A 17,724-nucleotide genomic window follows, 5' to 3' on the forward strand; every position below is an offset into this window, starting at 1 on the left:
TATTTATTAAGTATTTTACAAAATTGTTGATCCAACGGTGGCTGCACAAAACAGTAAAACCGTTGGATTAGCGATTTTCAAAGTGGCTTAATAAATAGTAAAAAAATTCAGAAAATTATAAAATTTGGTCTCCAAGCAGATATTAATATGGAGAATAAGATGAACGGTTCGGATCGACCGTTTGGATTTTGAAAACTTGAATATTGAGCCGTAGCACGGGAGGCCACTATGCTATCCATAGCACCCCAGCCTAACTCTATATATATATATATATATATATAGAAGAGGGTTAAAATGCACCATCCCTTTTGTGCTCCTAACGTGCACCCTCCCCTCATATCTTCATTTTCAAAGTTCAAATAGTCGATTTGAACCTTCCAATGTGTTCTTCATATTAAAATGTGCACGGCGACCAATTTTTACATTTTTTTACATTTTTTTAATATTTTTTCAGAATTTTTGAAAATCAATATATATATATATATATATATATATAGTGTGGCTAATTTGCTACCGTAAGCACTTCGGCCGAGGTGCTTCTGGGGTTACATTTTTTGGAATTTTTTTACTATTTATTAAGATGGTTTGAAAATCGTTGTTTTGCTGGTAACAGTGAAAAACAGTAAAATTTTCTGGACCATCAGATCAGCGACTTTCAAAATTGCTTAATAAATAGTAAACAAATTCCAAAAAATGTAAAATTTGGTCTCCAAGCACATTTCAATATGGAGAACAAGATGAACGGTTCGGATCGACGTTTTGAACTTTAAAATCGCAAAATATGAGTGTAAAGTAAAATAGTCGCTTTACTTTGCTACTCACCATAGCTCATCTCTCTCTCTCTCTCTCTCTATATATATATATATTTGCTTTTTGCTAAAAATTGGAATTAAGGCCCCAAGTTGCAGGGAATTCCTGCGACTTGGGATTTAATTTTTTTTTTGCACTATAAAAATCCGTTGCACTATCTCTTTGAATTTTGAAAAAAATAATAATAATTATCAACTTAAGGACATATATTGAACAATCATAGATAATTCTTGTGGTTTGGGATTTATTTTTTTTTTTATTTTTTTTACTAAAAAAATCCCATTGCACTATATCTCTTTGAATTTTGAAAAAAAAAATTATCTGATAATTGACATATATTGAACAATCATAGATAATTTTAATGATATTTGAATAATAAATGAAACCGTAATCCATTAAAAACATAAGCAAATGCACACAATAAATAGTTAATGCATTTTAAATAATTATATGGATAATTTTTGAATAATCTCTTAGGCTTTTGAAAAAACCAATACCTGTCGTTGTATATCTACCGTTTATAGAAAACTTAAACTGATTTTTTGAGGCACTAAACGACGTTTTTTTTACAATTTTGATTCTTTCGGATGCCTAGGGGCTTCCCCCTTGGCAAAATTCGGATCTGTCTCGTCCCTCCTTTTCCGAATTGTAGTCATACGCTCAAATCCGATTTTTCTAGCCAAAGTTATGGATGTTTAAAGTTAAAGAAAAACAATGCTTCCGTGCAAAAATACCAATAATGCACCGATGCTTTATGCCTGGCTTAACGACGGCAGAAGTGCGAATCGATGTTTCATTGCCAAAACATTGATGACGCGCCCATACTCTCTAAATGACCATAACTTTATTATTGCAAAAACACTGATAATGCACCGGTGCTTTATGCCCGGCTTAACGACGGCAGAAGTGCATTGATGTTTCATTGCCAAAACATCGATAACGTCAAAATATCGATAACAGGTATTAGTTATTTTCAAAAGCATAAGAGATTATTTAAGAATTATCCATATAATTATTTTAAAATGCATTTACTATTTATTGTGTATGTTTACTTATTTTTTTAATGGATTGCGGTTTCATTTATTACTCAAATATCATTAAAATTATCTATGATTGTTCAATATATGTCATTTACACGATAATAATTATTTTTTTAAAATTCAAAGAAATACAGTGCAACGGGGTTTTTATAGTGAAAAAAAAATTTAATTCTAAGTCGCAGGAATTTTTAATCCCAAGTAAAATTCAAAGAGATATTATTCAAATTTTTTTTTTCAAAACCTTGGTTATTTTTTAATAAAATATATTAAAAAAATAGGTAAAAATAAAAATGTCGTCATAATGTACGCATGTTTGGTTGTATAAGACAAAATATGTACTTATTCTCTTACATTGGCAATCTAACAATCATTGTCCAAACCTTTGATTGTTGTTATCGGCCTCCATCACAAATTATATATATTTTGTAAAATGATTTATGGCTTAAGTCCCCCACATATATACGGAATATGTAACCTATATTATTTAAGAGGCATGAAGACTTCTTTTAACCATCAACATAAAATGTGACTATTACAAATTATAACTTTATAAACTTCTACTAATCGTCGATTGGCTAATTTTTTTTTTTTTTTTTTTTTAGAAAAAAAAATAGTGGTCCAGCCATTTAATTTTAATAGTCATAAAAAATCATTCGTTGAACCTACGATGTTGTCTTTTTGTCGTCTAGACCAAATATTTAGAAAGCTAAAATTTATTTCTTTTCTCACTTTAATATAATTTTGATCTAAACTAGTGATCTTTCCCAATGATGAAATTTGTCTGCAAACACCTATCACTATAAAACCCTCCTATGTGACGTGATGTTATATAGTACAATTATATTTAAAAGCAGGAACAATGTCAATTCCATCTTTATTGTAGCAGCATATTTGTTACCTTAAGTTATGTTGGAATGCACTTTGAAATAATTAGAATAGCTACTATTAAAAATAGTAAATTAAAAATAGCTAGAATAGTTACTATTTGAAAATAGCGCTAAGTCAAAGCTATTCAAAATAGTTAAAAAGTTGTTTGAATGCACTCTTTGAAATAGAGTTTGCACTTTTTGGATGCACTCTTTGCAACAGTCGTTATTTCGACTTTTTGTTGGAACAGCAGAATAATGTTGTTCTGCTTGTTCGAAATAGCATGTATAATTGTTTAAATGAACTTGATTTAGAATAGCACTGCTATTCTGAGAATAACACTATTCTCATACCATCCAAACAGACCCTATTAACGGAGAGAAGTCCCATAAATCTAAGCCAAGCACAAAATTTGACCCAAAAGGTTTCTTATTTGGTCTCTCTTGACCTTTGATTTTTGAGGCATTATGCATCCTGCAAAGATTGTTTTGTCCCTTTACATAGAAACACCTAGAGAAATCATGAACTACCGCAAACAACTATCCTTTTCCTGACAAAGAGATCATACCAGCAAAACTTCTTTTTAATTTGGTACCTATCCCAACCTTTTAAATGAATAACAACAATATTCTCAATTTTAAATGTTTTACAACACTATGTTTATTTTCTGAACACATGTCATTGTCATTGGGCTGCAAACGAATTGAACTGAATCGAACTTACTTCAGTTTGAGTTTAGTTTAAATTAATTTTGAACTAAGTTTGATTTGATTTGAGTTTATGTCTGATCACAACCCTTTGATATTGCAAACCTGCACTCATGTTTTTAATACAAAAGCTCCTCTTAGATTTGAAAGAGCTTGGTTGGCTCAAGAGGGCTTTAAGGAATTGCTAATTTCTTGGTGGCAGTCATGTCAATTAGGTCCTTCATTAGGATTGTCTTGGAAATTAAAATTGCAATTTGTACGGCGAAAGTTGAGAGGTTGGCATGTCAATGTCATGGGTGAACAGAGGCGTAATAAATTACGAATTTTAGCTCGAATTTCTCATTTTGAGGAATTAGATGACATAGGATCTATTACTTCTGCTGACTTAGAAGAATGGAAAGGTTGACAAACCTCTCTGCATCAACTTTATCGTGATGAGGAGACTTATTGGCAACAACGTGCTCGAGTTAAATGGTTGCTTGAGGGTGACCTAAATACACGGTTTTTTCATGTTACTGCCTCTGCCAAGAAAAAAAGGAATTTTATTTTTTCTCTAGAAATTAATGGTCAACTCTGTTTTGACCCTTCTCTCTTGCGTGTTCATGTCACTTCTTTCTATAAGAACTTGTTAGGTTCAACCACAGTTAGAGATATTTCACTTAATCCTGATTTGTGGTCTTCTTCAGAGAAGCTCACAGTTTCTCAATGTATTAGTCTTGAGGCCCCATTTACAATAGAAGAAATTAAATTGACCTTATTTACTTGTAATCCTAATAAGTCTCCTGGCCCTGTAACATCCCGAAAAATTTTGAGTTATTATTATTTATGTTTAAAATTATTTTATAATATTAAGTATACTATATATATATATATATATAGAGTTAGGCTGGGGTGCTATGGATAGCATAGTGGCCTCTATGCTACGGCTCAATATTCGAGTTTTCAAAATCCAAACGGTCGATCCGAACCGTTCATCTTATTCTCCATATTAATATCTGCTTGGAGACCAAATTTTATAATTTTCTGAATTTTTTTACTATTTATTAAGCCACTTTGAAAATCGCTAATCCAACGGTTTTACTGTTTTGTGCAGCCACCGTTGGATCAACAATTTTGTAAAATACTTCATAAATAGTAAAAAAATTCAGAAAAATGTAAAATTTGGTCTCCAAGCAGATATTAATATGGAGAATAAGATGAACGGTTCGGATCGACCGTTTGAATTTTGAAAACTCGAATATTGAGCCGTAGCATAGAGGCCACTATGCTATCCATAGCACCCCAGCCTAACTCATATATATATATATATCTCTGTTTTAAAAAAATATATATTTTAAATGAAATCAAGGATTCTGATATCAACTAATATAACGATTAATTTTAATTTTTTTTTATGTATTATTTAGTATGATAAATACATAAATTATTAATATGTGGTCAATTCATAATGTAAACATGAAGACTATGATAAAGCATTAATATTATATATGTTATAATTTGTTGATTGACAGAAATAGATAGCACAGCGTGACACATGGTAGTGGTTGGATACTCGGGCGGGTACGGGTACCCCGGGTATACCCGACTCAGGTACGGGTACGACTCGGGTACGGGTATACTCGGGTATAAGGGTATTCGGGTACGGGTATGGCGGGTATAGTTTTCAAAAACCATACCCTACCCGCCCTATACCCTTACCCGTGTACCCTTGACGGGTAAGGCGGGTACGGATACGGGTAGGGCGGGTACGGGTATTTTTTTTTTTTTTTTTGCTTTTTTTTTTTTTTTGTTTTTTTGTTGTTTTTTTTTGTGCTGTTTTTTTTTTTTCTTTTTCTTTTTTTTTGCCGGTTTTTCTGATGGTTTTTTTTTGTTTTTTTTTGCTGTTTTTTTTTGGGTTTTTTTGTTGGTTTTTTGTTGATGTTTTTTTTTGTTTTTTTGCTGTTTTTTTTTGCCGGTTTTTTTGTTGGTTTTTTTTTTGTTTTTTGCTGTTTTTGTTTTCTGTTTTTTTTTTATTTTTTGCTGTTTTTTTTTTTAACAATGTCGTTTAAATGATATTACGTGTTTATAATTCGACTTTTAAAATATGAATAATTCAATATCAAATAGTGTGTGTATATATACATAAAATTATCAAGTCACATCTTTATAATTCCTAAATAATTAAAATTTGTAACTTATATATATAAATTATTCTTGCCAAAATTTGTTTGTTTAGTCGCCTAAGTACAAATGTATTTATTTATTTCTTTACACGAGTCATTTTATTTTATTTTTAAATTCTCGTTCTAATTATATAGTTTCATAATTTATTTATATCTCGAAATTTTTAAAACAATAGAAGTTACCCTCCTCCTTTATTCCGGGCTTGGGACCGGCTATGTAAAAAAACATAGGCGGAGTTCTAACTTTTTTTTTGTTAGTAATTCTTCTTTAAAATGAATAATTTAAAAACTAATTGAAATATTTAGAAATTTATAATTTAAAAAATAACAATAAAGACTAAAAGAGGTTAGAAATTTATACCGACACTACCTATCTAGAAGTTCTCATTCCTATACCATTCTTCGCTCTCTTCCGCACCGTCTGAATCCGAATTAGCCTGGTGTTGCGCCTCGGTACCGCTTTCTTCAGTGTCGACTTCGGATGATGATGCTTCAGGCACATGTTGCCTGCGCTCTTCAGCTTGAATCCAATCTTTCAAGCACACAAGTCTTTCAAAGACATGTGGACCCAACTTACTACGTTTATCGGAGAGGATCCTGTTCGCCGAACTGAAACAACTTTCGGAAGGGACGGTTGACACAGGCACGGCAAATACATCGCGGGCCATCATCGCCAGTGTTGGAAAGGCCCTTTGATGCCTCCTCCACCATGCCATGACGTCAAGTCCATGTTCACTTTCGTTCATCATCGATACATAGGTCACTAGCTCGCTTGTTGTTTGTGGTTCGATCTCCGACTGAAAATCTGCTAACAAACCACCACTGCTAGTGCTCCTGGAAGTGAAACTATTAAAAAATTTAAAAAAGTTAGTGGACAAATAATGTATATATTATAAATAATAAAGATTAAAAAATACATGTATATTTATATTCATACCTAGGGGTGGCACGGGACGAAGACGGATTTTGGTTGGCACTCATTCTTGAGTTGTATATGTTAAACATCTCTTCGAATTTCGAATCCACGTATGCCTCCACCCTGGTATTGTCTAAACGTAGATTATCTTTGTACCTTTGAACTACTTTGATCGTGTAAAACTTCTTGTATGCCGGGTTGAGGCAGTTCGCGATAATCGCGACGAGCGGTACATCTTCCCAATATTTGAGAAACTTTTGTTTCATGGCATCTACGATTGGTGTGAGAGATTTATCGTGGATTTCAGCTTGTTCCAAATGACAATACACCTTGGAGATGTCATAGAGATGTCTGAGCAACTGAAATGACGTCGGTGAGTATGAGCAGGATAGTTGTACGGTTGCTGTAAAAAAGGTTTGAAGGAAATTGCATAGCCTTTGTAGTTGCTCCCATTCTCCATCTACAAAATAAATCTAACCTATTCAAAATAAATGTAACATTTTCAAAAATAAATCTAACAGAAACAAAAAAACAGAAATAAAAAAAAAACAGAAATAAAAAAAACAGAAACAAAAAAACAGAAATTAAATCTAACCTATTCAAAATAAATGTAACATTTTCAAAAATAAATCTAACCTATTCAAAATAAATCTAACATTTACAAGAATAAATCTAACCTATTCAAAATAAATCTAACATTTACAAAAATAAATCTACAAAACAGAAATAAAAAAACAGAAATTAAAAAACAGAACTAAAAAAACAGAAATTAAAAAACAGAAACAAAAAAACAGAAATTAAAAAACAGAAACAAAAAAACAGAAATTAAAAAACAGAAATTAAAAAACAGAAAATAAATCTAACCTATTCAAAATAAATCTAACATTTTCAAAAATAAATCTAACATTTACAAAAATAAATCTAACCTATTCAAAATAAATCTAACATTTACAAAAATAAATCTAACCTATTCAAAATAAATCTAACATTTTCAAAAATAAATCTAACATTTACAAGAATAAATCTAAAAAACAGAAATTAAAAAACAAAAATGAAAAACACAAATAAAAAAACAGAAATAAAAAAAAACAGAAATAAAAAAAACAGAAACAAAAAAACAGAAATTGAAAAACAGAAATTAAATCTAACCTATTCAAAATAAATGTAACATTTTCAAAAATAAATCTAACCTATTCAAAATAAATCTAAAAAACAGAACTAAAAAAACAGAAATTAAAAAACAGAAACAAAAAACAGAAATTAAAAAACAGAAACAAAAAAACAGAAATTAAAAAACAGAAATTAAAAAACAGAAAATAAATCTATCCTATTCAAAATAAATCTAACATTTTCAAAAATAAATCTAACATTTACAAAAATAAATCTAAAAAACAGAAATTAAAAAGCAGAAACAAAAAAACAGAAATTAAAAAACAGAAACAAATTTAATTACTTTACATCTAACAAATCTAACATAAACTAAATAAATCTAACATATTCAATAAATCTAATAAATCTAATTACTTAACAAATCTAACATAAAATAAATCTAACAAATCTAAATATCTAATTACTTAACATCCAATAAATCTACATAAACTAAATTTACTCTACAAAAATAAATTAATCTAACATGAAATAAATATAATCTTTAAATCTCGCGGAAAAATCTTGCGGAAGCTCCCGAACTTCGTAATTCCGATACCTTCGTAATTCCGTTTGCTTATTTGTAGAAGGAATTAAATGAACAACTATATATTTTTTTAACAATAAATTTAAAATTTGAGAATTATAGAAATTTAGATTAAGAGAATAAGAGAATGAGAGAATGAGAATTGAGATGGAGATGTAAAAATGAAGGGAGGAAGAGGGGTATTTAAAGAAATTTTGGTTGGAGGGATAAAATTTAAATTTTTAATTTTTAAAGAATAACAGTAACAGTAAACAGAAAACAGAAACAGAAACAGAAAAAAAAAAAAAAAAAAAAAAAAAAAAAAAAAACCGTCCCATCCGGTCGGTCCGGTCCGGTCCGGGTGGGTCCGGCCGGTCGGGTCCGGATGGGATGGCACCGGTTTGGGGGGAAAAAATCAAATTTTTTGAATTTTGAACTGTGGTGAACAGTACTCGGGTATACGGGTATGGGTACTCGGGTAGTCGGGTACGGGTTTAGTCGGGTACGGGTTAACTCGGGTAGGGTAAACTCGGGTATTGGTCTAAAATAACGGGTCCGGTCCGGTTTTTGCCCGTACCCGCGTACCCGAGTACCCGACCCATACCCGGGCTCGGGCACGGGTACCCTAGGCGGCGGGTACAGGCGGGTACGGGCGGGTATACCCGTTAAGGGTATTATCCAACCACTAACACATGGTAACTATTAATTAAAAATTAATATTACCAAAATCTATTTCTATTTGTATCCATTAAAATATATATAGATAAATATGGCATTTCTTCCAGGCGGCTATTCGTAGCATTAAATGGTAAAACCGCCTCTTTTTTATTTTATTTTTTATTTTTTATTTTTAAAAGTTTTATTCTGATTGATTCGGTTATGCAAATAAATAAATAAATTTTCGTACCCCTTGATTAACTCCTCTATAAATAGAGAAAATGTTTCTGTCCACTGAGTTTTGTCCACCATTTGTCCACAAAGCCTTATTCACCGTCTCTTAACTCATTTTAACGAACCAGTCCCACCTTGGGCTCTCATCTCCGCCTATTTAAACCTTCTCCGATTATTCATTTCCTTTTTTGAATATTTCCTTCCCGATTATTCATTTCCTTTCTTAGGCGATTTTCTTCCTTGCTGAGGCGATTTTCTTCCTTCCCTGATCTGCACGATTTCATTCAAATCAATTTCGCTAGTTCATTCAAATTGATTTCGCTACGTTTATAGATGGATCGGTGAACGACTTTATAGATGGATCTGGACGATTATAGAAGTTGTTCCTTCCCTGATCACTACGTTCCTTCCCTGATCGGTGAACGACTTTATAGAAGTTGATTTCGCTACGTCCCTTCCCTGATCGCAATTTATTTCGCCAGGAGTTCTGATCTTAAAGGTTGAATCAGCCATTTATTTCGCCAATGCCACCTATATCAGAGAAAAGTAAGGAACACAAATTTTATTGTATTAATAAATCTTTTATTTTTTTATTTAATATGTTTATTTTCGGCAGCGTCTTCGATTTTTTATACATGATCGCAATGGAACCTTCAATCGTGGAGCGCGATCGAATAAAAGTTGTTTTTGTTGAAGAGCATGGCAAAATTCAAATCTAGTAAATTATTTCTGTTGAATTTGTTATTTTTGTTGTATGCAGTAACAGATCTAGCATTTCAAATGAAATCTGGAGGAAAGAGATGATAGAGAGGCGATATGGAGTATTGATCTGTTAATTTTACTGTATTGCCCCGTTAATTTTACAGTATTCATCTTGTGGAAATCTGGAAGAAATAGATGATAGAGAGGCGATATGGAGTATTAATCTGTTAATTTTACAGTATTGCCTTGTTAATTTTACAGTATTCATCTTGTCATTTTACAGTATTCATCTTGTGAAAATCTAGAAGAAAGAGATGATAGAGAGGCGATATGGAGTATTGATTTGTTAATTTTATAGTATTGCCCCGTTAATTTTACAGTATTCATTTTGTCATTTTACAGTATTCATCTTGTGGAAATATGGAGGAAAGAGATGATAGAAAGGCGATATGGACTATTGATTTGTTAATTTTACAATATTTATCTTGTAATTTTACAGTATTCATCTTGTGAAAATCTGGAAGAAAGAGATGATAGAGAGGCTTCTTACTCATGCGAACAATATTCAATTGAAAATTCTACTGTATACAAGATTCAATTTTATAGTTCTGCTGATTCAATTTTACAGTATACAAGATTCAACTGTAAATTTTATTGTGTAGAAGATTCAATTTTACAATATACAATATTCAATTTTATAGTATACAAGATTCAATTGAAAATTGTACTGTATACAAGATTCAATTTTACAGTATACAAGATTCAATTTTACAGTATACAAGATTCAATTTTACAGTATACAAGATTCAATTTTACATTATATAAGATTCAATTTTACAGTATACAAGATTTAACCCAGTGCGGATGCTAATAATTAACTCTAACTGCCAATAACCGCTAATAACCGCTAATAACTAACTCTAACTGCCAATAACTTCCTATAACTGTAATTTCCGAAAGTACAGTTTGAAAGTACATTTATTTTGTCCTGTTGTGCAGGTTGCAATCTTTTTCTAACTATCTTGGGACCACTTCAAATAGTTGCTGGATGTTGTATGATTAACTGATATATTTTATGGGATATATTGTATAATTATACAGCATTTAGAAGTAATTTTACAGTATTCGCGCAAGTCAAAGCTGTGGACAAATGGTGGACAAAAGGCTGTGGACAATTAGACGCTTCCCTATAAATATATCAAACCGCACCCCTTCAATTTTATTTCTCTGTCAATTCTTGTTTTGTCTTAACTACCCTATTTGAATTTCCTCATATCAATTTCATTCGGCACTCAGATAAAGGCCCCCAATAAGACCTCCTATATTCTCTTTTTCTTGCATAGTCGACCGGAAAGAACTTCATTGTATGTCCAATTTGAATTTGAATCCTACGTCGCAGTTGATTATGTACAATTGATTACAGTCTAACTTCAGTTTCTGAAATATCTTGCTAAAGGTAACCGGACTTCTCTATAACTGTGTTTTTCGTTTTGTATGATTGATTTGAATATTGGAATTGCATATTGAATTATGATGGCATATTTAACGGGATAGCGGGTCTGAGGTCGGAATTTGATATGTGATTGTAGCCTCTCATTGTTGGATGGATTTCCCAGTGGGTTGGCGGCCTTCCAATGTTGGATGGATTTCCCATTGGATTGGCGGATTAAAAGAATTGTGTTATGAGAATGTGGGAATCGCCTGTGACAGGGATTACACATGTGTGAATCTGATGTGACTTGTTTTATGGATAACCTAGACCGACGTGCTATTGCTGGTTAAATATGCGTGCATAATTTGATGTGTATTTGTGTGGATTAATCCGGTCTAATTGAATAGTTGTTAAATTAAGCCAATTGTAGAGAAGCGAGTTGTTAAATAACCGGTTACTGAGCTTTGTAGCTGACTCCGTTTTGTTATTTTTTTTTCTTTTATGTTGGCGACGTAGGTTGACGGGCCAAGGAAAGGTGTGAAGATGCTTATATAATCACGCTCCGGATGGTAAAAATCTGGGGTGTGACAGGCCCGGATGGTCTTTCATTTCTCTTTTACCAAACATTTTGGGATATAGTTCAATATGACTTATTTCATCTATTTCAAGCTTTTTTCTCAAATTCCCTTGATCTTTCTAAGCTGAACCTTGCCTCTATTTGCCTCATCCCCAAAAAGGATGATCCCAAATTAGTGTCTAATTATAGGCCAATTAGCCTTATCAATTGCTGTTTCAAATTGATTACTAAAGTCCTCACTGACAGATTAGGCAGAGTTATGTCATCCCTGATTGATGACTCACAATCAGCTTTTATCAAGGGTCGATTAATTACAGATCATATTGCAACTGCACATGAGGTTTTACATCACATACACCAAAAGAAGTTAAAATGTCTTCTTTTTAAGCTTGATTATGAGAAGGCATTTGATAGGGTTAATTGGGATTTTTTACTTGAAATTCTTAAAGCAAGGGGATTTGATAATCTTTTTATTACTTGGATAAAATCTATCCTATATAGTGGTCAAACATGTATCAATTTTAATGGTGTCTTGGGACCATATTTTAAATGTAAACGAGGTTTGAGACAAGGTGATCCCTTGTCTCCATTATTATTTAATTTAGTGGCTGATGTACTTAATAAGTCATTACAACAAATCCAATCTGCTGGATTTATTTCTGGTGTAGGTAATTTCGCATCTGTTGGACCAGTTCTGAATTTGCAATTTGTAGATGATACCCTTTTATTTATCCAAGCTGATCCCAAAATGGTTGTCTCTATTAAATTGCATTTAACTACTTTTGAAAATCTTTTGGGTATGAAAATTAACTATGCCAAATCTGAAATGGTACCATTAAATTTATCTGCACATGAAGGGTATCAGTTGGCTCAGATTTTTGGTTGTAAGGTGACTCATTTACCTATTACCTATCTTGGATTACCTTTACACTATAAAAAACCAAGCCTTTTTGACTGACAAACAGTTATTGATAAAATTGAATCTCGAATTCAAGGTTGGAAAGGTAAACTCCTTTCTTATGGTGGTAGGGTTACCCTCTTGAACTCAGTTTTGTCCGCCATACCAATCTATTGACTATCTGTGTTTGTTATGCCAGCTAAGATTAGAATGCGAATTGACCAATTATGTCGAAGATTTTTATGGTTTGGTGGCACTACTGTAAGGAAGAAATATTGTTTGGTTTCATGGGACACGGTGTGTAAAAGTAAAAGTCAAGGCGGTTTAGGTCTTTTAGATTTAAAAAGACTTAATCAAGCCTTATTGGCCAAGTGGTGGGTTCGATTTCAGGATCCCCATGTCGTTGGCAAATGGAAATCTATTATTCTGGTTAAATATGGTCCATCTGGATTTTCTTCCACATGTTCTTCCTTTTGGAAGGGTATTCTTAAGGGCTCATCTGTTGTTGAGGTTGGCTTTTCTAGGAAATTGGGTAATGGATCAACTATCCATTTTTGGCATGATAGGTGGATTTCTGAACTTACTCTTGCTAGTTTATTTCCTAATTTATTTAATATTTCAGTTGATCTTGACTTGCTTGTTATTGAAGCCTTTTCACAAGGCTCCTTACACCTTTCTTTTACTAGACAGCTCACAGGTGTGTTACTTACTGATTGGCATACATTATCTTCTTTATTGCATGATTGCACTCCTAATCCTAACTTAGCAGATTCACTGTTATGGAGATGGTCCTCTCAAGGGACATTCACTGTGCATTCCTATTATCTTTGGCTTGAGTATGGTGGGTTGGTTAATACTGAATTTACAGCTATCTGGTCTTCTAAAATCCCCCTAAAAATTAAGATTTTCCTTTATTTATTAAAACGGAATAGAATTTTAACTAAGGAAAATCTTATCTCAAAAGGGTGGAATGGGGATACCTCGTGTGTTTTCTGTGGGGCTTTTGAATCTACTGACCATCTTTTTGTTCATTGCCCTTTCACCATTCAAATTTGGTGATGGATTTTAGCACATAATAACTTTATTTTTAATGGTTCTAGAATGGACGATGTTTGGTTTATTAATGCAGTTATCCCTCTCAAGAACAAGCCTTTAGTAGAGCTTGTTAGAGGGGCCGTACTATGGTGTATATGGATTGAGCGAAATAAAATCTGTTTTCAAAATGGTTCTATTCCATCTTTCACCATTGGAAAAAATAGAATCAGGATCGGTTATATACGGATATCAGTATCGGTTCACAACCGATCCTGATCAGGGCGATACAGATACCAAACAAATTTGTATCGGTTGTTACAACCGTTCCTAATAGTTACTATCTGGATCGGTTGTACTATAGAACCGATCCAGATGTATATTTTAAATTAGATTTTTTTTTAAATTCCAAGAAAAATTATCAGGATCGGTTGTACTGTAGAACCGATCCAGATGTATATTTTAAATTAGTTTTTTTTTAAATTCAGAAAATAATCATCAGGATCGGTTCATACATAAGAACCGATCCTGATAGTAACTATCAGGATCGGTTCTTAAGTAAGAACCGATCCTGATAATTATTTTCTGAATTTTTTTTTTGAAAAAATTCTATCTGGATCGGTTCTTACGTAAGAACCGATCCTGATACTTTATTGAATTTTTAAAAAATAATTTTTATTAAATGACCAGCTTCCATATTTATTTAGCTGGCCAAAATTTCAAATTATCACAAATCATAAATTATCAATAAAACACATCCTAAATTAATTATATATCATACACATCCTAACTTATTACAAAAAATTCATGTTCATATATGCATGCAAATTCGGATAAAACACCCTAAATTGTTGTACTTCTTCTCGACTTAATTTCTTTCAGCAAAAATTGGGCCCACATTTGGCGAAAGTCGGCCAAGCGTTGTACCGTATATTTAGCGGGAATATCCTGCATTTTTAGAATTTGTGAAGAGCATATATATACAATTAAATTGTGTATTTTATTATATTTCAAGCAACAATGCTTATTTTTGAAAAATTTATAAATGCATATATACCTTCAATTGCTGAAAAACATCGAGACAGTGCTTTATTATGTCTTGCATGAGCAACATGGTATAATATGCACATTCCCAGCCGGCTGGTTGTTGTGGGCACTATATAACAAGTTTCAAAAAAATAAAATGTTTGTATTACGAGGATACAAATGGCTTATATGTATATTCACAAATGTGTGCATCTAGGTCATTATAATCATATCGCAATAAAAACTATTACCTTGCAATCGTTATGAACCGTTAAGGAAGCACCCATTTTCCTCATGAAGACGCTGTTGAAATATGAAAACATTGAACAATCAGTACTTACGAGACATTTTTGAAATGATAATATAATAATAAAATCATTAGTATTCTAAACAAACGTAAAATTTAGGAAAGACACTTACTCCTCGATAGCAGCACTGATCATCAGCATTCTTTTACACTTCTTATCGGAATCGTACACGTACAATGCACGTTCTCTTGGCATAAGCACGACCAATATCCAATGATTTCTGCATGTTAGGTTTGTAGCATGTCATATTATTCAATTTATATGAATTGAAAGAAATATAATAAAATTAGAATATATATATATATATATAACACTAACATCTGATGGTATGGTATGAAGATTAATTTCTTGTCCTGATTTTCTCGGAGTGCTTTCCCTATGTATTGAAGAACACGTCCTCGGTCATCATTCAACAGGGTGGCATTCGTTTGATTGGGGTCCATGAAACCAACCTGCTCATCGAGATATTCCTCCTTGAGGTATTTGTGCCAATACCTACAAAATAAAGACACAAAGGTTATCTCAATTCTGTGAAATTTGAATTACAAGTACTAAAATTCTGCAATTATTACAAGTATTAACTCACAGCATCCAGATCTGAACAACTGGTATAGTGAGCCACTCCCATGGTGTAAGCAAGGCCGCATAATCATCTGCATAGACGCGTACGGAGTCATCTGAACATAAAAGATCAGCTGGGGAATCGATTTCGATTGGACTGCCATCTAGCTCCAAAAATCGATCACGAATATGCTTGAATGTCTGTCCCAGCTTGTCAAAATTGATACCATCAAATGCCTTGCAGTGACTCGTTGCTTTCGGACCTCCAGGAATAATCATTTCTTTGCCTGGTTCCTGCAAAATTTCATAATAAATTGAAGTAAAATCCAAAATCAACTATAACTCTATCACATAGATACTAATTCGGAAGTATAAGAACATGTAATAATAATATACCTCATCTGAACCTATCACTATCATGGACATTGGCCATGCAGTGAAACTGCCGAGGGCATCCTTTAGGGTTTCCTGCTCGCCATTTGGTACAGGTAATGGGTGATCTATGAAGTTTGCATCGAAAATACCATCCACCATTACTCTTGCATGGTCGAGCGGCATCGGCCTGCTGTGAATTGTTCCACCGGGTGCAACTGGAACATGAATTGTCCCCATGGCTACTTGAATAGTGTTCCCATTGACAACTGCCTGGAGTTTGCAGCTTAGTTCTGCCTCCTGTTCAGATATATGTATTTACTCGAATAAACTAAAACGTATGAACACTAGAACATGTAATGGAAAATAAATTGTGACATCTAAATATTATTGAATTTGAATTTGCATTACCTCAGTATACCCGAAAAGATCTGCAATTGGTTTGACTGACTGGCTGCTGCTCTGAATGACTGTTGGTGTAAACGTCTTCTCTTGTTGGCCCATTGACTGCTGAATCATTTTTGCAAGTTCAGACCTCATTTCTTCCCTCATTTTTGCTTGTAATCTCTCCTCTATTCCTCTTACTTTCGCCTCCATTTCTTCCCTCATTTCTTCCCTTATTTTTGCTTCGGAACTCGAGGGAGCGCGTCTCCTCCTTATTGAGCTCTTCTCGTATGTTTTTCTAATATGAACCAAACCTCCCACTCCTCTCACCCTCCCAGGATGTTCCGAATTTGGCAGAGATTTTCCGAGAACATCGTCGTATCGTTCGACGACCAACAAGCCTTGTTTCAGAGCCACCTCTTGTTCTTCCTGAAATGACAACATGTTATAAACTAATAAATTAAAGTTGAGGTTTCAATGAATGACAATATCTAAAATTCTCACAATTTTCTTGATGACCGGTACGTATGTTTCTGGATAAAAGCGTTCCTTGGTCTCCTTATCGAGCTTTTGTCTTCCTAGTCTCCAGGTGATGTGCCTATGCTCAATCGACATATCAAGGACCTCTTCTGGTTTCAATGCACTTGTTGAGCCTTGGGAAGACGGATCACTAGATGCTTTCTCGTCTGCAATCGCCTGCATAGCATCTGTAAGCCTACTCCGAAAACCCTCACCCATGTAACCTCTAGATCCTAAGAAATGTCGATACTCGTTTTTGGCCTGATTCTCCTTTCCAATCTTGCTGGCAGTCTACAATGTCAAGAAAGTCATTGTAGGCCTTAATTATAAGAAAATTTGAATTCTTACTTAGAGATAAGGTAGGTGATCCGCATAAATAAACATACCTCAAACTCCTCCGTCTCTCGGTACTTGACAAATACCTCCCAGTCTTTTTCTTCCATATTTTGCTTGGCAAAATCGGGCGTCTCACCCGCGCGCCACACTTTAGTCATGTCGTTTCGCCACTTCCGGTGACAAGTAGCCATTTTCTGATAATAATAGTCCCTCACTTTTACATCATCTTTTATACCCCCACTTCAGCTGCCAAACAAATAGAAATCAAAATTTAGAGTTAGTTAATATCAAATGAAAGCTTGTGAACTTAGTACTACGTTATTTACCTTCAGTGTTTCCCATACTTTCAGCTTATTCTCTTCTAGAACATCTTTCCAGAATTGAAAACTTATAGGAATACTCCTTCTCACCAAAATACCGAATTCAGTTGCAAAAGACGTTGTATCCTTAGTAATAACCGGCCTGTTAAACTTGTCAAGTTCCAGCTTTTTCCCTTTCTCGTTAAACTTCTC

The sequence above is a fragment of the Carex rostrata genome, chromosome 23 (assembly GCF_964058835.1).
Source record: "Carex rostrata chromosome 23, lpCarRost1.2, whole genome shotgun sequence".
Taxonomy (NCBI): Eukaryota; Viridiplantae; Streptophyta; class Magnoliopsida; order Poales; family Cyperaceae; genus Carex; species Carex rostrata.